General features: G+C 43.9%; 2 protein-coding genes and 2 pseudogenes across 4 annotated transcripts in view; 3 read left to right on the top strand and 1 right to left on the bottom strand.

Annotated features, from left to right (window-relative positions):
• Positions 1 to 21,871, top strand: part of LOC126081476 (DLA class II histocompatibility antigen, DR-1 beta chain-like) — a 221,657-nt gene that overhangs the window by 101,433 nt on the left and 98,353 nt on the right. The window lies entirely within an intron of this gene.
• LOC126081159 (HLA class II histocompatibility antigen, DRB1 beta chain-like) overlaps positions 1 to 21,871 on the top strand; it is a 288,700-nt gene that overhangs the window by 252,745 nt on the left and 14,084 nt on the right. The window lies entirely within an intron of this gene.
• LOC126081386 (DLA class II histocompatibility antigen, DR-1 beta chain-like) overlaps positions 1 to 21,871 on the top strand; it is a 199,109-nt pseudogene that overhangs the window by 163,154 nt on the left and 14,084 nt on the right.
• Positions 42 to 3,817, bottom strand: LOC126057253 (HLA class II histocompatibility antigen, DR alpha chain-like; annotated as a pseudogene).

Here is a 21,871-nt window from a genome sequence, read left to right as displayed (position 1 = left end):
GGCCACGTGCTACCTTCCTTTAGAGCATCCAACACCACTTGTCAGACTGCAGAAGCTAAAACAGGCATTGGACTCCATGAGATTTCTACTGCATGAGATGAATCTATGCTAACGCCAATGGAGCCAGCTCTGGAAATGCTGCCAAACTGACAGCCTGCTTTAGGAAACAGGTTCTCTGTTGTCTCTGGGAGGAATTTGGCATTTCAAACTCTTGGAAAAAAATAAAACAGAACACAGGGTAATGAATGATGGTAGGGAAAGCACTTAGTAGCAAATGTAAGTTACTTAGTCAAGACAATAGTTGTTAATACATTAAAGAAGACGAATACAAAATAAATTATTCAAGGAATTGCAGAATAGTGAGAAAGCTGATTAATGGCAGAAGACAAGGTATATGGATTTTACCAAATGGTACAAAGTAGTTATGGCACTCTGGGTCCCAAGGGACCAGGCACATGCATCACCTGAGGAAACCATGAAACAAAGGAGATTGAAGGATGGTTCATACCCCAGTGCTTGAGGAGCAGCTTGTCGAGTCCCCAGTGATCCACCTGGCAGTCACAGACGTCCTCTGTTGAGGGTAGGAAGGGGAGATAGTAGAACTCGGAGAAAAAGTGGTCTTCCCTGGGCAGGAAGACTGTCTCTGAAACTCCTGTTATAACAGGTTTTCCATTTTTAAGCCATGTGACATTGAGCATCGGTGGGGAGAATGTGTTGACAAAAGAGATGCGGATGTTGGGCTGTAGAAATTCTGCAGGGCTGTTCAAAAGCAGTGTCCCTTCTGGAGATTCTGGGGGAATGGGCACATGACAGATATTAGACTTGCATGCTGAGACTTGTCCCTTCCCCTCCCTCCCTGAAATGTGGTCCAAAGGACATTAAAAGAGCAGTTGAAGTTGTGTCCTGAGGACTCTATGCCATGGTCACAGATACCAATCTCTGACTCTGTCACCCTGGAACTTGAACCAAAATTGAGGTGTAAGATATCCAAGGACCTTCTTCCTGGCTCCTTCCACAACCCATGGATTCAGGGTTGTGACTTTTGTGAGTGGTCGTGCATGACAGAGACAAGACATGCATACAGAAAGGAGGAAACAAACTCATTGGGCGTGTAATGCTGGGCTGGCTTATAACAAGTTTGTTGTTGTTGTTAGTTGCCATCAAGTCAATTCCAACTCATGGCGATCCCCAATGGCCCCTTGTAACTCCACGGGGAAAGTCAGTCACAATAATGACATAAAGAGGTGAAGCATTTATTTTAAAGCTACAGATCCCATGCCTAGGAAAGCAGCAGAGAGAGGTACCACTGATGTTCGGTGTGTGGTTGGAGCGATTCATCATGACATCCAGGTTGGCTTTGTCCACAGCTATATTGGCCAATGCACTCTGAGCCTCAAAGCTGGCAAAATGTTCAAATTCTTTAAGCCACCAGACTGTCTCCTTCTTTTCCATAGTCACATGGAAAATCTCATCACCATCAAAGTCAAGCATAAACTCAGCTGATTGGGGCTTAGATAGAACTCGGCCTGGATGGTCACGGGCTCCTCTGAAATGGCAAGAAAGGGAGTTAGGGAGAGAATGAGGAGAGAGAGATGAAGAAGAACCCAGGACATGAGACACATATATGTGGGCAGGAGGTGATGGAGAGGTTTAGGGCCCAGTGGAACTGAGGAGTGAGGGACACTAGGAATAAGCATAGAAAGCTGAGGCCTGAGTGAAGGATATGCTTGTTGAACAGTGCTGGAGAAGACGTAGAAGGGGGCAGAATCAGAGAAGGTGGATTGTAGGTCATGAAGACCTTTTGGTTAGCATCCGTACCTCTTAACCCCTTTGCCTCCAGGGTTCTAATCATTCATTAGCCACCATCAAAATCCCTGCAGGTTAAAACATTTCATAGGATTTTTCTATTACCATTCCCCAACACTCATTATGTCTTTGGGGGTGAATGCTGACACTTGGCCTCTGCCACTCCAGGATTCTAAGGAGCCCTGATGGCACCATGGTTAAGAGCTCAGGTGCTAACTGGAAAGTTGGCTTTTGGAACCCACCCAGCCGCTCCGTGGGAGAAAGACTTGGTGATCTGCTTCCGTGAAGATCACAGCCAAGAAAACACTATGGGGCAGTTCCACTCTTTCACATGGAGTCACTAGGAGTAGGACTCAACTTGACAGCACCCAACAACTCCAGGATTCTAGCATTTCCAGAATGTATAGGGCCCATCTCACTGGTGGCTCTCCCACCTTGACCCCAGGCACATGGAAACAGCCAGTACAGAGCTTCTCGAGGACACTGGTGCTCCCCTCACTAAGGTTGGCTACGCCTTCAGGGACTTCTCAGGGGGTGTAATGTGGAGCGGATGGCCAGATCACATTTAATATATTCACTTCAAAGATTCTACCGTTCCTCAGTGTTTGGACCCTTTCTTCTATATTATTCTAGGGAGTTCCAGCATCTCAGCCTCCCTGACTGTAGGTCATTGCTGAGTCCAAGTTTTAGTCAATCAACCAGGCAAGTTGCTAACCCCTTTACTAGCAACACAGGCTAACATACTGCAGTAGATTGAGGGAAAAAAAACTAACCTAGAAATTCTTCCCATCCCTGTGTGTGTACCCCTTTGACTTTACTGCTCTTCCCATCAAGAGATGGAATCTATATCTTTCTTCTTTTTTACTGTAGTAAAATATATATAACAAAAATGTGTCATTTCAACCATTTCAAGAGTACAATTCAGTGACATTAACTGCAGTCACCATGTGACTGCAACCCTCACCACTATTTCCAAAAGCTTTTCATCACCTCAAATGCAAACTCAGTTTCCCTTAAGTGATAAGTCCCCACCCCTCTCCCCAGCTGCTCATAACCACTAACCAATTTTGTCTCTACACTTTTGCCCATTCTAGATATTTTATACAAATCAGATCACACAATATTTGTTTTTTTGTGACTGACTTTTGTCACTCAGCGTAATGTTTTCAACGTTCATCCATATAGCAGCGTGCATCAGAACTTCATTTTTATGGCTGAGTAACGCTCTATTGTATCTACGTACTGCATTTTGTTTATCCTTTGCCCTGGTGATGGAGGCTTGGCTGTTCGGAGTAATGTTGCAGTGGACACTGGTGTATAAGTACCTGTTTGAGTCCCTGCTTCAATTCTCTGGGTATACACGTTGGAGCGGAATTGCTGGGTCATATGGTAATTCTGTGTTTATCTATTTGAGGAACCACCAAACTGTTTTCCACAGCATGTAGGCCATTACTGAGCCCAAGTTTTAGCCACTCAATCATGTAAATTCCTACAAGCTAAGACACTAGCAGACTGCAAAAAAAAAAAAAGAAAAAAAACCCCACAAATTCCTCCCATCCCTGAATGCACACCCCTTTGCAGTGTGACTACTGTTCCTCGCATCAAGAGGTGGAGTTTATTTCTCAGCTCCTTAAATCTGAGTTGTCATGTGGCATGCTGTGACCAATACACCGGGGTAGAAGTGGATTTGTGGGAGTTCTGAGCCCAAGGCTCCAGAGGTCTGAGGATTCTCTTTCTCTCTCGCTGCCCTGAGACAGCCTGGGCTAACTTCCTTGACGATAAAAGAGCACATGGACAGCCAGGCCCAAATGATGGCCAGCACCAACTGGCCAACTCTCTTAGGTCATCCACCTCCAGTTGAGCTACCAGATGAAGATGACTTCTACTGCACGAAAATGCCCATGAGGTCATCCCTGACCATGAGGTCATCCCTGACCATGAGGTCATCCCTGACCATGAGGTCATCCCTGACCATGAGGTTGTATCTGACCGTGAAGTCGTCCCTGATCATGACGTCATACCTGATGTAAAGTGAAGGACAGGATCACCCGAGGGGAGCGGACAGGGGACTGAGGGGCCAGGGTATGGGAAGGATCATCTATGTGACACTGACAGCATCGACAATTATGGCAAGAGTGGTGCTAGTGAAAGTGGTGGAGAGTCAGGTGCTATAATTCTCAAGGAACGAGGAGTGACCCAACTAAAAACTAAACTTCTTGCTGTCAAGTTATTCCGACTCATGGCAATGCCACGTGTTAAAGAATAGAGTTGCTCCATAGGGTTTTCTTGGCTGTAACCTTTACAGCAGCAGAGAGCCAGGCCTTCCTTCCACAGTGCCACTGGTTGGGTTCAAACCACCAACCTTTAGGTTAGTAGATGAGTGCAAACAATTTGCACCACTCAGGGGCCTGAGGTCCTTCAATTTCTGTGACAATGGTATTGTCCAATAGCAGGAAACTCAAAGCTGGGAGTTTAGGGGGAAGAGGAAAGATGATATCCTGGAAGAGATAATGAGGAGTAAGGAGGTCGCTGACCCCACTTCCCGGCCAGTGGCAGGAGAGCGAGGGGGGAAAACAGCCACCACTTGCAGTAGTGGGAGAGGAAGCAGTGTCCTTGGGGAGAGCCAGGCTTCCAGAAGAGCTAGAAGGAGAAGGAAATGTTCACAGACAGCAAATTCTGGGGCCCCTCCCATGTCTGGGTCCTTGGGTGCTGCAATGGTTAATGGGCTCATCAGGGAACTGAAAGGCTGCAGGCTGAAGTTCACCTAGAGGCACCTCAGAGGAAAGGCCTGGTGATCTGCTTCCAAATAATCAGCCACTGAAACCCCTACGGAGCACAGTTCTACTCTGACACACACGGGGTTGCCGTGGGTTGGAATCTACTCAATAGCAACTAGGTTTTTTTCCCCCATCCCTGAGTTCTAGGCAGCACAGTGGAGTCCTAGGGGGCTGAGTTCTGGGGAGGGGTGGGAGATGGGATCAGAGAGGGGAACAGGGCCAGATGGGGATTAGATGCAGGGAAGAGGGCTGACCTGGGAGTCCGGGAACGCGTGTGGGGTCTGATATAAACAGATTAAAGGGTCTATTGGGATTAGTCCTGCTGGTCTGCAGCAGAGTTGGGAACTGTGAGTGCCTGGAAGGCTGTTAGGGAGAAAAGCAACAATCCCATCTCTGCACTCGGAGGGCCTTGCTAGGAGCCGGCCTTAATCTGGGCCACCTGTCCGTCAAGTCTGGCCCATGAAACAGGGAGGGGCGGGTCTATCAGAACTGTGACTCCTGCCAATACCTGTCCACCAACGTTCAAGAAAATGATGAAGAAGTCAGTGAGGCAGAATAGAGTACAGAAGAGATCCCAACATATATTTAATGTATAACAACAGTGGAATTTCAATTCAGTGAGAACCCCCAACCTCTTACCAAAAAACCAAATTCATTGCTGTCCAGTAGATTCTGACCCATAATGACCCTATAGAACACAGTGGAACTGCCCCTACATAGCCTTTCAGAGGAGGGGCAGATGGATTCGAACTGCTGACCTTTTGGATAGCAGCCAGGCTCTTAACTCTGCACCACCAGGGCTCCTACATCTTACCATGACCACCTAAAAGGTAAATTCCAGATGGTTTGAACACAGAAATGTAGCCAATATTCAGGAAATATAAGCTATATATTCAGAAAGACCTTTTATAACAAAGACCAGAAAGCCAGAGCTGAAAGAAAATAGATTTCAGTACCAGGTGCTCTTCAAAGGATTCTGACTCAAGGCGACCGCAAGTGTGTCCGAGCAGAACTGGGCTCCACAAGGTTTTTAGTGGCTGATTTTTCAGCAGCAGATTGTCAGGTCTTTATCTGAGGCGCCTCTGGGTGGACTACACTCTGTAATCTTTCAGTTAGTAGGTCAGCAGGTAACAGTCTGTGCCATCCAGGGACGGGGTGAAAGAAAAAATGTAGAATGAAAGTCTCAGGGTAGTGAAAGATTTCTTTTCATGACACAAAATCACCAACCAGGAATGAAAATGCTGACAAATTTGGCTTCGTCAAGATTAGTAGCCACCTGTCTGTCACTTTGTCGTAGTGTGGTGACCTGTATGTCTCTGATATGTTGGAACCTATGCCACCTGTACTTCAAATACCAGCAGGATCACCCATGGTGGACAGGTTTCCATGGAGCCTCAAGACTAAGACAGACCAGGAAGAAAGGCCTGGTGATCTACTTCCAAAAATCAGCCACTGAGAAGTTTATGAACAACAACAGGACATTGTCCGACACAGGCCTGGGAGACGAGGCCTTCAGGTTGGAAGTCACCAGAATATGACTGGTGAACAGCTCACTCCTTAAAGTAACCTTGACCTTAAAGACAAAGACGGAGTAAAGGCTTCAAGACTTTGTGCCATTCAGGTGCTTTTGTGATATTTGCTGATACTAAACAACTGAAAATGAGACCAGCTGCAAACATCCATTATCCAACATACCAACAGTCATGAAGATGGGCAGGACCGGGCCATGTTGCTTTCTGTTATACACAAGGTCCCAATGAGGTGGAGCCTACTCAATGGCAACTAACAACAACAAAGAGATGAATTAATAGTTTTATTTCATAAATCTCCATGGAAAAAACCCTTGCTGTGGAGTTAATTCAGATTCATAGCGACTCCATAGGACAAAGTAGAGCAGCCCCACAGGGTTTTCTAGGCTGTAATCTTGACGGAAGCAGACTGCCACGTCTTTCTCCCATGGAGCAGCTGATGGCTTCAAACCTCCGACTTCTTGGTTAGCAGCTGAGTGCTTAACCACTGCACCACCAAACCAAAAACCCAAACCCACTGCCGTCGAGTCAATTCTGACTCCTAGTGACCCTATGGGACGGAGTTGAACTGCCCCATAGAGTTTCCAAGGAGAGCCTGGCGGATTCAAACTGCCGACCTCTTGGTTAGCAGCCATAGCACTTAACCAGTATGCCAACGGGGCTCCTAAATCTGCATAACAGGAAAAATTAAACCACAGTGTTCAGGGAAGCATATTTAGGTTGAAATTATCTAGAAAAGCAAGGAAGTGACTACAATAAAGGTCAGGGTGGTGGTTCCCTTTAAAGGGAGGCGGGGGCTTGTGCCAGGAGAAGATCTCGTTGGGGGCTTTTGGAGCCTGACAGTGTTCTCTTTCTTGGCCTAGATAGGATTACAGGAGAGATTGCTTTATAATACTGCATTAAGGTGTACACATTTTGTTCTGTATGGGTTATACTTCACATAACGATTTTAAGGGAAAAAAAAATCCTTCCACATGAGTGTTGAACAACCATATTTAGGAAAACCTTGTCTAGTGCTGCAGAGGGACATTGTATGAGTCATGTCAGTTTCAAACAAGAGAAGCCAGCGCAGACTGGCATATCTCAGAAAGTGAGTCATGTATCAGCTAACCCCAGGGAGTAGTTTCAGGAATGGCTGGATCCAGGTGCTACAACAACAATATGTGGGTTCTCCTGTCTAAAGAAAGGGGGAAAGATGCTTGGCTAGAGGAATTGGGACCGATGAGCTGGAAGTTCCAATGGGGTCAAAGTAGAAGTGTGGTGGAGGTGAGTGAGTAAGGCCCAGAGGGCAGAGACTGTCATCAGAGAGTGGGATGCCTGAATTGTCATCTCAGGTGGAGCAGTTTCAGGTGATGACAGTGTGCAGGGTGTGACCATGGTGCTGGGTGGCAAGAATGTCAGGGAACCAAGATGGCAGGGTGTCAGATGCTTGAGAGCCACATGCCCAAGTCTACATTAATAAGAGTGTAACCCTAATAAAGCTCAGTCCCATGTGATTCAGTCTAAGAATAGTATCTGATTCAAGAAGTACAGCTCAATAAGCTAGAGTAAATAAAAAAGAATTTCATTCTTTAGTCCTGTCACTCAAAGGACTTTAAAGAGTTCTTATACACAGTCCAAAGGCAAACTAATTAAAATTCCATGTCCTCTCCTGTCCCTTTCCCTCTGACCCTGGAGCTGCTCTGGGCCACTGATTTCAGTCTCCATTTCACAACAAGAAAACTCTCCTCTTCCACACCCAGCTCAGCGTAGCCACTTCTGCTGCAGGGGAGACTCAGTCTTCTTTAGGAAGGGTGGAGGGGTGGAGGAGAAATTGGAGCAGCAGTTACAGGGATCTTTTTGGTGGGCCAGGAAAGGGGGAAAGTCTGTGCCCAGCCTCTCACTGACCCTTTTTGTCCCATCACAAGGGGAGTGACCCTAGAGTTAGAGGGTCAGGGCTACTGAAGGACAAATGGGGGCACAGCAAAAAGATATGAGTCTGAAATGATCAGCGGTTTTTACATGAGCGGGTACCAATTCCATCCCTCCACCTTGAGAACAAGGAGCCCTGGTGATGCAGAGGTTAAACGTGGTTGACATCTTGGCTGCTAACTCAAGGTCAATGATTCAAGCTCACCAGTTGCTCCATGGGAGGAAGATGTGGCAGTCTGCTTCTGTGAAGATTACAGCCTTGGAAACCCTACGGGGAAGCTCTGTTCTGTCCGACAGGGTTACTACGAGTTAGAATCAACTTGACGGCAACAGGTTGTACCTTGAGAGCCTCCATTTGAGAACTTGGAGTTTCTTCCTTCCTCTGCCACTGAGGCAGGAGAACAAAGCTTATGGTGAATAAACAGAAACAATCAGGGCAGAAGCTCAAAAAGCTATTTTTTCTTCCTCAAAAATAGACCTACCAATTGTACTGATTACTGTAACAATAAATATGAATTTGTCTTATTTGGTAAAATAAATTGGGAATGCAAAGGCATTCTACTGTGTGAGTTATAACAAGTTATGGATAACATCGTGAAGAAGGGAAATTCTAGAACACTTAATTGTGCTCATGTGGAACCTGTGCATAGACCAAGAGGCAGTCATTCAAACAATAAAAGGGGACACTGCATGGTTTAAAATCAGGAAAGCTATGCATCAGAGTTGTGTCTTTTCGGTATACATATTCAATCTGTATTCTGAGCAATTAATCAGAGAAGCTGGTCTCTGTGAAGAAGAATGTGGCATCAAGATTGGAGGAAGTCTCCTTCACAACCTGCATCACCCAGATGACACAATCTTGCTTGCTGAAAACAAAGAGGACTTGAAGCACTTACTGATGAAGATCAAACACTATAGCCTTCAGTAAGGATTACATCTCAACATAAGGAAAAAAATCCTCACAACTGGACCGATAAACAACATCATGATACATGGAGAAAAGAGTGAAGTTGTCAAGGATTTCATTTTACTTGATCCATAATCAATGCCCATGGAAGAGGCAGTTAAGAAATCAAATGATGTATTACATTGGGCAAATCTGTGGCAAAAGGCTTCTTTAAAGTGTAAAGAGCAGAAATCTTCCTTTGAGGAGGAAGATGCACCTGACTCAAGCCATGGTGTTTTCAGTGGCCTCACATGCCTGCGAAAGCTGAACAATGAATGAAGGAGACTGAAGCAGAACTGACACCTCTGAACTATGGCATTAGCGAGGAATATTGAATACAGCATGGACTGCCAGAAGAACGACAAATCTGTCTTGGATGAAGTACAACAAGAATGCTCATTAGAAGCAAGGATGGCAAAACGTTGTCTCACTTATTTTGGACATGTTATCAGGAGGGACCAGTTCCTGGAGAAGGACATCATGCTTGGTAAAGTAGAGGTCAGAGAAAAAGATGAAGACCCTCAATGTGACGGATTGACACAGTGGCTACAACAATGGGCTCAAACATAGCAACGACTGTGATCTAATAAATTTTAATACAAACTTAAACACCTATCAAATTAAAAAAAAAATTAACTAGAAAAAATAAGTAAAATAATAAAACCTAAATTGAGTACTGTTACTGGGGAAAAGTATATTCTTAAATTATTAGTGTAATTTTGTTGTGGGGGGAAATTGGCAATGTTAATCAAATCCACACAATATGTATTCACAGTCTTTCAAAAGATAAAGAAAGACACATCTCCCTCCCTGCTGCTACCACCCTCCAGGGCTGGGCAGGCACTGTCTCATCTTTCTTCTGGGTCCTGACTTCTAGATCAGAGGGTATTAGGAGACTGGAGGGATTAGCTCTGTGACCTTAGGCCAGTCACCTTCTGGCTCTGGGAGCAGATCCATGTTTCCAAAACAGGGACTCTTTTAACCACATATATTCAGAAGTCTCTTTTCCTGGGAGATTCTAATTTTGTGCCTGACCTGGGGACTGGAATTTGGAATTCTCCTTAAAAGAGCCTCAGGTGATTTGTAGAGTCAGACAGCTTTAGGAAGCACAGGACTGGATTTCCACAGGGCCTTGCAGCTCTGACCTTCTGTGACCTCAGGAGTTAAGAGCCTAATCTGGAGCCAAACTGAAAAGAAACCAAACCCACTGAGGTGCATGGATTCTGACTCAGAGACCCTGTAGGACAGAGTACAAGTGCTTCGTAGGGTTCCCAAGGCTGAAAAACTTTAGGGAACCTTACTGCCACATCTTGCCACATTTTTCTCCCCTGTAGTGTTGAGTGGGTGGTGGGTGCCAACAGAAGACCTTTTGGTTAGCAGCTGAGCGCTTTAACCACTGCCCACCAGGAGTCTGGAGTCAGGCTGACTGGGTTCAAATCCCAATGCTGCCACTTACTAGCTGCACCACCTCCATTTCTTCACCTTCTAAAGGAGACTGATGGTGCCCACCACAGGACTGTTGCAAGAAATGAAATGAAATAATGTAAAGAGCTTAGCATATACGGAGTAGTGAGGGGAAAAAAAGGCCTTGTTAAATCTTTGTATTATTCCCAAATAGCTCATATTCGCCTTAGGCCTGGCTGTGTCCTCCCCAGGTGAGTGGGTTTCTCGCCACCTTGTGGTGAGTGTATGTCATTGTGGTCCCGCACTCACAGGGCCACTTACCCCTCCCCCAATCGCCTGCCCATCACAAGCCCCCTTCAGAAATGTCAAGTCCCTTGAAAAAAGTTCAAGTCAGAAGGGGCTGGGATGGGGCACCAGGCAGCCTTGCCCATACAGGACTCCCCAAACCAAACCCATTGCCATCGAGCTGATTCTGACTCATACTGACCCTTCAGGAGACCATAGAATTACCCCATAGGGTTTCCAAGGCTGAAATCTTTACGGAAGCAGACTGGCACGTATTTCTTCCATGGAGTAGCTGGTGAGTTGGAACTGCTGACCTTTGGGGTAATGGATGAGCGCTATATCCACTGCACCACCAGGGCTACTGCAGGACTCTAAGCAGCCGGAGAGTCCATTCCAGTGATGGTCTCTCTGCCTCTGTGGTGGCTCTGCTCAGACCTGAGCCTGTGACCAGGGCCTAGTCGGCTTCACCTCCTCTTTCATTGTCAGGATGTGTGCCAGCTCTGTGATCAGGGCCTTACAGACATGGCCTCATTGTGCCCTGTCAACTCCTTTGTAAGGTAAGGGAACTTACTATACCTTTCCACAGATGGGGAAATTGAGGCTCAGAGGAGTTAAGTGACTGGTACAAAGCCACACAGCTCAAACCCAGGCCAATATTAACCCACAGCTCCTTCTACTAAGTCACAGGCCTCTAAACTAGTAGCCCCTCACCTTGGCTGGATGCTGAATTTACCTGGGGAGCTTTAAAGAATACTGAGGCTTGGGCCCCACCCGAGAAGTTCTGCTTTAACGGCTCTGGGTCGTGGCCTGGGCATCAGGACTTCGTAAAGCTCAGGAGGGATTCTAATGTGCAGCCAGGCTGAGAAACACTGTTCCCAACTTGCCCTTCCTGTTCCCGCTCCTGGGGCTCTGCCCTCACTATGGGCTGGTGTTCTGCTGCCCAGACTCAGCCTACACCAGGACACCTGGCTTTTCTGCATGAAGTAAGGTGGGCTAGGATGTGCTCCACAGCCGACCAGCACAACTTCTGAGTGGGGTCATGGATGTGGGAGCCCAGGGTCCTGCTGCGTATTGGCTGTGTGGCCTTGGGCAAGTGACTACACCTCTCTGTGAAATTTCCTGTTATATAAAATGGGGATGAAAGTAGCATCTGCCCCATAAGATTGTTGTATGAAACATATGTGTATGAACTATGTACAAAACACTTAGAACAATGGCCAGAACACAGCAAGCACTCAATAAATGTTACAACTACTCCTGTTGTTATTATTACTCCTGGCTCTATCAATAGCTCCCTGCGTGGACTACTGTCAGTTGATCTGAAGTAGGGAAATCCTCTGTTCCTGTTTAGAACTACCATTCTCCCAGGGTAGGGGTATCCATCAAAGAAAGCCCTGCCCAGGATAGGCACATGACTCAAGCTGGCCAATCAGAGTATCCCCTCCTCTGGGCAGAAACCGGTTAAGCCAAGGGAAGACAAGTGATCCCTGTTGGGGGACTTGAGAGAGAGAGAGACCAGAGAACACCTTTTGGGCCCCTGTGTGTACCCATTCCTGAAGGTGACAGTATACCCAGACATCCCAGTATGAGGGTAATCAATTCCCTCCCCCCCTTTTTTATGGTGAAAACATACCCACCAAATCATCAGGCAACACAACAACTTCTTCATTGACAATTCAATGACACTGATTGTGTGTCTCATGTTGTGCCACCATTACCTCTATCCTAATCCAAAACATCGCACCACCATTAACACAGATTCAAAGCCTCCCCCAAACAAAAACTCCCCTTTCTCCCCTACACATGCCTCTGCTAACTATTAATAATCTTTGGTTTCTATAAATTTGCTTATTTCATATAAGTGAGATGATGCAATATTTGTCCTTTTGAGAGTGACTTATTTCAGTTAGCATAATGTTTTCAAGGTTCATTCATGTTGTGGCGTGCATCACAACTTCATTTTTGTTTATGGCTACAGAATATATACACCACATTTTGCCCACCCATTCTACTGTTGATGGATATTTCAGGGGTTTCCACATTTTGGCTATTGCAAAAAGTGCTGTAATGAACATTGGTGTACTGGTTTCTGTTTTGCATTCCTTCCTTTACGTCTTCTGGGTATATACCTAGGAATGGGATTGCTGAGTCATATGGTAATTCTGTGTTCAACTTTTTGAGGAACCGCCAAACTGTTTTCCAAAGGGACTGCACCATTTTACAAATCCGCTGTATGCATTAGGGTTCCAGTTTCTCCATAACCTCACCACTATTTTCTGATTTCTGTTTCTGTGATCACTGCTATTCTAATGGAGGTGAGGTGATAACTCATTGTGGTTTTGATTTGCATCTCCTGAGGAGCCCTAGTAGAGCCCTGGTGGTACAGTAGTTAAGTGTTTGGCTGCTTACCAAAAGGTCAGCAGTTGCAATCCACCAGCTGCTCCTTGGAAACCCTATGGGGCAGTTCTACTTTGTCGTATAGGGTCACCGTGACTCAGAATGGATGCAACTTTGCGATGGGGGGTTAAGGAGCCTTAAGGACCCTGGTGGCACAATGCTTAAGAGCTCAGGTGCTAATCAATAGGTAAGCAGTTGAAATGCACCAGCCATTGTCTGGAAGAAAAGACCTGACAGTCTTCTCTCATAGAGATTTCAGCCTAGAAAACCCTATGGGGGCAGTTCTACTCTGTCAGGTTGTGTCACTATGAGTCAGAATTGACTCAACAGCACACAACAGCAATGGCTAATGATGTTGAACATCATTTTATGTGCTTGTTGGACATTCAAATATCCTTTTTGGTGAACTGTTAAAGTTCTGTGCCCACTTTTTGAGTGGGGTATTTCTCTTACTGTTGTCAATTCCCATCTGAGCTTATGCAGAAGACACCTGCCTGAAGTAACATGGTGCTCACAGTTTCTGCTCATCCCCAGGGCCAGTGGGATTCAGCTGAGATGATGTCCAGGGAGTGGTGTCTTATGTGGAATTTAGCTTCTGAAGGCAGCTCACAAACTGTATCAACTGTCCATAATTGATATTTACATGTAGCAAAATGACCCTTGACAAGCCCTCATAGCTTGAAGAGGACCGAAGAGACATGGAGCCCTGGTGGCACAGCGATTAAGAGCTCGGCTGCCAACCAAAATATTCACACTTCAAATCCACCAGCTGCTCCTTAGAAACCCTATGGGGTAGTTCTGCTCTATCCTGTAAGATCCCTGTGAGTCTGAATCGACTCAGTGGCAATGGATTTTTTTTTTTTTCTTGGTCAGAGGGCTAGGGGGTTTATCGGGGCCAAGACAAACAGAGACCTTCCCCCTCCCTGGGGATTGGAGGAAGGATGAGTGGGTTGGAAGGTGGACTTCAGCTCCATTAGGTCCCTTCTTTTTCTACCAACCACCACCCATTTCCAGGGGACCCGGGAAGTCCTGTCCCCACACCAAAACCTCTTCAAATTAAGAAGAAGGAGGCTTCAGCAGCAGAAGGGACCAAGATGAGAAAGACAAAGAAGGAAGGTGAGCCTGGTCTGTGGAGGAGCAGGGGACCCTGGATGTGGGGGATTGTGACCCTTTCCCATCCATACATGCAGGGCATGGTGAGGCTGACAAGGACCCCTCAGTGAGCCCAGCTAGAGTGAGGAAGAAGATCCTAGTAGCCATGTTTATGGTCGGGGAAGGTGGCCAAGCACAGAAGGCTTAGAAGAAGAAAAAGTGGGGTGGCGTTGACCTCTGTTGCCTGACTTGGTGAGGCAGTCCTGGGGGTGGGGATCTGGGGGACCCACACATCATGTGGTGCAGTGCAGGGTAAAAACTGTGGGATCTTAAGTCAGAAGCAGGGTTCAGGCACCAATCAGCATAAGCTGAAGTGAGCAGGAGAGATGGGTCCAACTGGGGAGAGAAAACGACAAGTCTTTGAGAAACAACTTTCCGACAGAGGAGATGTCACCATGTGAGCAGAGCTCAGGTCTTAGCTTTGTAGGTTTATTAATTTGTGCAGTAGTAGTCAGGTCTTGGTGGGTTGATACACATTAACCAAGATCACCAGATGCTGATGTATAAACTGAAAGGCCAGCTTATTATCTCCCAGAAGGAATATAATGGCAGAGCAGCCTTCATACAGTAGGCCCTTGAGATTCACAGCTATGGTAGTGTTTGAGTAAGCTCTGCTTTCACCATACCAGAGCCCAAACATAGCTTAAAGTTATCCAAGTTTCTTCTGGAGGAGCCTAGAGTGGAGAGTGGACACCCTGGGCACGATGACTAAGGGTCTGCTCCCCCACATCAGCCTCACCTCACACACAGGGTAGACCTACACTCAGCAAAAACGACCAACCACAACACAGCAGGGCTTCCTGGACGCTCAGAATTAGCACTTAATGCTCCAATGCACATATGAGGGTTGGCAGTCCATTCTCTCCCTGTGGGGAAGATGGACTTAGAATCTTGGTTCTCCTTCTGGTGAAGGATATGACATGAGGGCAAAGGGCACAGGTTTGTAAGAAGAGAAGGGGACTCATGAGGTGCCCAGAGCAGGCCAGGCAACCCAACAGTCTTAGTCAACAAAATTGTTACTTGGGGTTTCTCAATGAGCAAACCAAAACCAAACCCATTGTCATATAGTTGATTCTGACTCATAGAGACTCCATGTGTTACAGAGTGGAACTGCAACAGAGGGTTTTCTTGGGTGTAATCTTTTTTTTTTTTTTTTTTTCCTTTGACAACCAGAAATGCTCCTAAGAAAGGAGATTGATGAGAACTTGGTCTCACATACTTTCAGCATGTTATCAGGACGGACCAGTCCCTGGAGAAGGACATCATCCTTGGTAAAGTAGAAGGTCAGTGAAAAAGAGGAAGAACCTCAATGAGATGGATTGACACAGTGGCTGCAACAATGGGCTCAAGCATAGCAACAATTGTGAGGATGGTATAGGCCGAGGCAGTGGTTTGTTCTGCTGTGCATGGGGATGTTCTGAGTTGGAACTGAGTCAACAATACCTAACAACAACAACAACTAGAAATGACAACATGCATAATTAAGTCCAAAGGGAATTATTATCTTTCCCAAATATTAGATAACATGAAGATCATAATATCCTCATAATCTATCTTCTCATTTTCATCTAAGAGCTTATTCTTTCCTCTAAGTTTATATAATATTATGTTGGTGATAGAGTTATGTATTATTTTTAAACTTTATCAGACAATATTATTATTGTCTTATACAGCTGATATAATTTGGAATGACCACATATTCACCACTCTCTTTGTTCTTCATTCCTCATTTCATCTCAGAGTTTCTATCTCAGGTCATTTTCCTTCTGTCTGAAGCACATCCTTTAGAATTCTCCTCAGTAAAAATTTTTGGTGGCAAATGATCTGGCTTTTTATTCATCTGAAAATGTTTTTCTCAGTACTGAGGGGATTCCAGACTTTCGGTTATTTTTTATTCAGCACATTGAACATATCACTGGGCTATTTCTGACTCCCATCATTGCTTCTGAAAAGTTAGCAGTTGGAATAACCCACCTCTGGCTGCCTTTAAGATATTCTTTTTATCTTTTGTGTTCTATGGATACACTATGATATAGCTAGGATGTTTTCCTTTTTATTTATACTGATTGGGGTATTTTTGTGCTTGTTGAATATGTAAACTGATGATTCATCGGTTCTGGAAACTATTTCCAGAAGAGGTAGGCAGCATCAGCAGTGCTCATGAAGCATTCTTCAACCTCTTCCAGTACCTTTCACTGGCATCTGGCTGGCTGGCTGGCTGTGGTACAGCCTAAGCTTTTACTAGAGGGCCAATTGACTTATTACCAGCTTATGGCTACCACATTCACCTCAGGGAAATTCTACATCCTGCATCCAATGGTTGCTGCATATTCCTGGGTGTATCTAGGCAGAAAACTTTTGATGCCATTGAGATGGATGATAGCACGTGCTTGGGGGATGGTGTTATGATGATTGTTGTTATTGTGCTTTCACATCGGTTCCAACTCGTAGTGATTGTATGTACAACAGAAAGAAACACTGCCTGGCCCTGCACCGTCCTACAATCCTTGCTGGATTTGAGCCCATTGTTGCAGCCATTGTGTCAATCTATCTTGTCAAGGGTCTTCTTTTCTGACCCCTCAACTTTACTGAGTATGATGTCCTTCTCCAGGGACTAGTCCTTCCAGATAACATGTCCAAAGAATGTGAGACAAAGTCTTGCTGGCCTCCCTTCTTAGGAGCATTCCAGCTGTATTTCTTCCAGGGTAGATTTGCTTGTTCTTCTAGTAGTCCATGGCATATTCAATATCCTTTGACAACACCATAATTCAAATGCATCAATACTTCCTTGGTCTTCCGTATTCATCTTCCAGCTTTCGCATGCATATGAGCCAATTGAAAATACCATGGCTTGGGTCAGGTGCACCTTAGTCCTCTAAGTGAAATCTTTGCTTTTTCACCCCTTAAAGATGTCTTTTGCAGCAGACTTGCCCAATGCAATTCCTGGTTTGATTTCTTGGCTGCTGCTTCCATGGGTGTGGATTGTGGATCCAAGTAAAATGAAATTCTTGACAACTTCAGTCTTTTCTCTGTTTCTTATGGTGTTGTTTATTGGTTCAGTTGTGAGGATTTTTGTTTTGTTCATATTGAGGTGTACTCCGTACCGAAGGTTGTAGTCTTTATCAGTAACGGCTTCAAGAAGTCTTCATTTTCAGCAAGCAAGGTTATGTCACCTGCATAACACAGGCTGCTAATGAGTTTTCCTCCAATCTTCATGCCAAGTTCGTCTTTAGTCCAGCTTCTCAGATTATTTGCTCAGCATACATATTGAATAAGATATGTTGAAAGGATACAACCCTGATGTACACCTTCCTTGATTTTAAGCCATGCAGTATTCCCAAGTTATGTTCAAAAGACTACCTTTTGATCTGTGTTTCCGTGAGCAAAGTAAAGGGTTCTGGAATTCCAATTCTTCACAATGTTATCTGTAAGTTTTTTATAATCCACACAATCAAATACTGTTGCATAGTCAATAAAACACAGGTAAACATCTTTCTTGTACCTCTATATTGAACAATGGTACCAAAATAGCTGTGGAGTTTAGTAGCTTTATTTCAACTTTTCCACATCTTCTAAGGTGAAAAGACCAGAACGTTGTGACACGGTTACCTTTAGCCATCTTTCTGAACAGGGTATATGGCATGATGATGTTTACTCACTGTTCAACCAGTGCAGAGACAACTATCAGGCATCTTATGGACACACGGACAGCAGCCTGTTTTCTAGTGAATTCAGTGCATGTCTGCACAAGGATCACAGGGTCACTGAGATACAAGGTTCTTAGCATTTTAAGAACTATGTGACTGCACACTTTGGAGACTATTTAGACATCAGTTATGGGATTTTTCCCAGTTTCCAGCTGGGTTTAATTGCAACTCTTGCTGCTTAATATACAGAGAAGATTCTCAGCCTTGGTCCCCTGTTACCAGCCTGAATCATGCCAAGTCTCCTGATTTCTCTGGGAGGAAATCTCGCAACTTAGGGAAGTTATACACATTCACAACTGTCCTAAGACTCTTGGTTTAAGAAGCCTGTGGAGAGGCTGAGCATATCTCCTCACCTTCCCAAGCAGTTTATGCTGAGACCTTATAGGTGACATTATGCAGTGATGGGCCAAGATTGTGCAGATTCCTGCATGCCTCCAATTTCTCCCAACATCTTCATGGCCTGCCTGACCATTCTTTAGCTCATTTGGAATTTAACAACTCACTTGGCAGTTAAATTCTTGAGCATGATAGTGACTCGCTTTTAAACTTAAAATAATAAATAAATAAAAAAGAAGTAACCATCAAGTGATTCTGACTCATAGCAACCCTAAATAAAAGACAGAGTAGAACTGCCCCATAGGGTTTCTAAGGAGCAGCTGGTGGATTCAAACTGCCAACCTTTTGGTTAGCAGCCAAGGTCTTAATAACTGAGATACCCTTAAAAGCCCTGTTTCTTCTATTTAATCCATTGCCCAGAAATAATCTTTAAACCATGAATCAAAACTATCCCACCAAGTCATCTTTAAACTAAACAACATTTCAGCTCCATTAATAAAGAACGCCTTCTTTGATCATTGAACTCTTTTAAAGAATTTTCTGTATGAGATCAAATTGACAAGAGAAACTCTGAAACACAGATGAGAACCTTAAGGAGCAGCTAGTGTAAGTTATTGGTGGTGAAGCCATCTGGGTAGAGCTAGTGAGAATAGTGACAGAATGTGCGGAATGTAATCCATTTTCATTGAGCTGCATGTGTAGGAATTGTGGGATGGGTGTATGTTTTGTTGTGTGCATTTTCATCAAAAATACAAATAAAGAAAACCTTTCTAGATAAACACACCAGTGAATGACACGTACAGGAGCACAACAAGGAGTTTGAGCTTGATGGTCTGAAGTTGCATGGCCATAGGTGGGAAGACTGTGGACGAGATAAAAGAGATCACAAGTTGGCAACAACACAGAGGGAAATGTTGGCAGTTAAAACACTTCACAGTTTAACATTTCCTCTGGAAGAAAAATAAACCAACGACTACACATTTTCCCTAGGTGGCAGAACTTATTGCCTCCTCTAAAGTCTTTTAATTCTTGTGCTGACCCTTGTGCTTTTGTATTTTTCATAGCTTTCAAAATTGTAAAAGCAATAAGGATTCCTCAGTTTTTCAGAATCTTAAAATGTCTAATAGATATTCTGCTGTGGTTGTTAGAACCTATTTTCCCTTTGGTTAATAAAGGAGCCATGGTTTGAATATATATATATATATATACATATATATGTATGTTTAGTTAACTGGAACCTTTATTTTTGTCTTTAACATCTGACCAGACAACTCTAGTAGCACTTTTCTTAAGGTCAGGCCTCAAATTTTGAACTTTAGGGACTAACAGGTTGTTCTTTGCACCCAGACCATCTTTAGCATCTCTAGATGGCTGTGTAGTACCATCAAGTTTTGCTCCTTTATCTTCTTTGTGTAAACTTATGAAATTGCACATAGAAAAAAAATAGGAATGCTAGCAAAAATTAATGAGACTGGTATGCTTCGAGTTTCTTAAAATGGTTCTACAATATTGAAAGAGTTGATTTGTTTGACAGGCACAACATGTCGAAGGACTTGTCCAGACAAGTCTTCTCCCCCTTGGGGAACCTTTTATAAATGTTCAAGTTGATTTCATTTAGGTAGTTTGGCTTTGGAGGATGGATAGAAGGTTTTTCATCTACAAGGGTGAACTCTCAGCAAAATAAGTCCTAAATGATTTTATTATTTGTTTTGGAAAAACCAAATAGCAACATTCCAGGTATACAATTTACAAGGAGCCCTACAAAATAGATGGTAAAGAAGTTCGTACAGCTCAACAGATTTATCAATTTCTTCATTGGCCAAACCTCCTGGAATTATTAGATTGTGGCCAAGAGGAACACCAAAGTGGATTTTGAAAAATAACAGTCAGTTCTGTGCTGGATAAAGAGGCAGACACCTTGTCATAGCACAATGAACCCAAGCTCTAGAGCAAAGAGAAAAAAACAAACTCTTCCTACATAAAACGTGAATGGGCAGGTCTATGAGAATTCTAGTTGCTCTCTGTATGACTACCATTTGGCAAACTTTCTGGTCCGAAAGAAAAACACTATAGTAAATTATTATAAAACAATGACATGTTGAGTCAGAGAATGACATTCACAAAGGTAGAAGCCCTATCACCTGACTTAGGCAATGATGGAAGACATCACTGAGCTACCACTGGAAATGGCCTTACCAAGCCTGTCACATGGCACAGTCTTCTGTTGAAAAAGATGGTTTTTCCATGGAAAGAAGAAATTGGCTTGTTTACCCATTTCTTATTTTTCATATTTATTTTTTTCTTAAACATAGGGACGAGAGGCCTGCTTCTCACTTCAAGTTGACCTGAAAACTCCTGAGGATATCCTACCGGGACAAGTGACAGACTTTCTATGTTATTTGTGCTTTCCTGATATCTAAAACAGCCCACTTTCCAATATTTACTGCAACCCCTCAGGTTTACTAAAAGTGAGTCCCATTGTATGACAACTTATTGGGCTCAGAAATTCTAATAATACAAAATTCTATCTGCCTCTTTTCAGTACAGAGTTCATGTTCGTGATTTTCCTTAATTGTCCCTAAAAGTATTGGGACTTACATCCCATAACTACAAGCCTACAGTCTCAAGTATCGAGATCAGAGACTGTAGAACTTTTGTACTGAGAACCACTTTCCTCCAGGACAGAATTTAACTGCCTTCTCCTCAGAAATAAACCCTTAAATGACACCTCTCATACACAGCCAGAGTGGAGCAGGAGAGCTTCTCCTCTCACTTCTGTTGAAAAACTTCAGCCTGGAGAATACCACTGGGATGGATAGTTTGCTGATAGTTACTATAATGTTTTACTAAGCTATGTTTACTTTGAATATATATTGAAAAGCTATGAGGTATCGTTCTGAAAGGAGCACATTTTTACTAATTATAAAGGTATACAACATACAGAATTTAGATCATAGTCGGTGTTCCTTTCTTTTTCAAAATTAATTCAAATGGTTTGTAAATTGTGTGTCAAATTCATAGGAACAGATTTTGTTAGAGTTCTCTTTAACTATGTTTCAGCATGTTCTTGTTATAGAGTCACTTCTCTTTTCCATCCCATTGTGATCTATAACACTAAGGTGAACTTTAGCTTCGCTTTCCCAGATTATCACACATTACAATGAGCACAAATTACAGTTTTCTGCTTGTGAAATGAAATGTAATATCCCCGTGGTTGCATCTGCACCCTTGCCAACACTCCTGAATTATCCTTGGGGTCTAGAGACACAGTTTCTTCTCTAATACAGGGACAGTTGTGGCCTCTGCGCAATCTCTGCAGGATATTTTGAACCATCCACATCAATAGAAATACACTTCTCCAAAATGAGACGCTATTTCTATTCAATTCTGAGATGGTCAGACTGCACTTGAGGTGTTCCACTGCATTGTGGTGAGAAAGCTGAAATAATGGCTGAGAACAACAGGCTGGGTTTGAGAATGTTGAGGTCACTGTTAATCTTGAATAACAAACAGACTATGGATGTCACTACATGAGTTCAAATTTTCTCATTTCTAGAGGACAGTAAGGATGGTGATAAGGGGAATCTTTTAAGGAAAGTAGAATTGCTATGAAGAAAAAAA

The sequence above is a fragment of the Elephas maximus genome, chromosome 1, assembly GCF_024166365.1.
Source record: "Elephas maximus indicus isolate mEleMax1 chromosome 1, mEleMax1 primary haplotype, whole genome shotgun sequence".
Lineage (NCBI taxonomy): Eukaryota > Metazoa > Chordata > Mammalia > Proboscidea > Elephantidae > Elephas > Elephas maximus.
The sequence above is the reverse complement of the archived record's forward strand: the minus strand, read 5'-3'. Positions and strand labels throughout refer to the sequence as shown.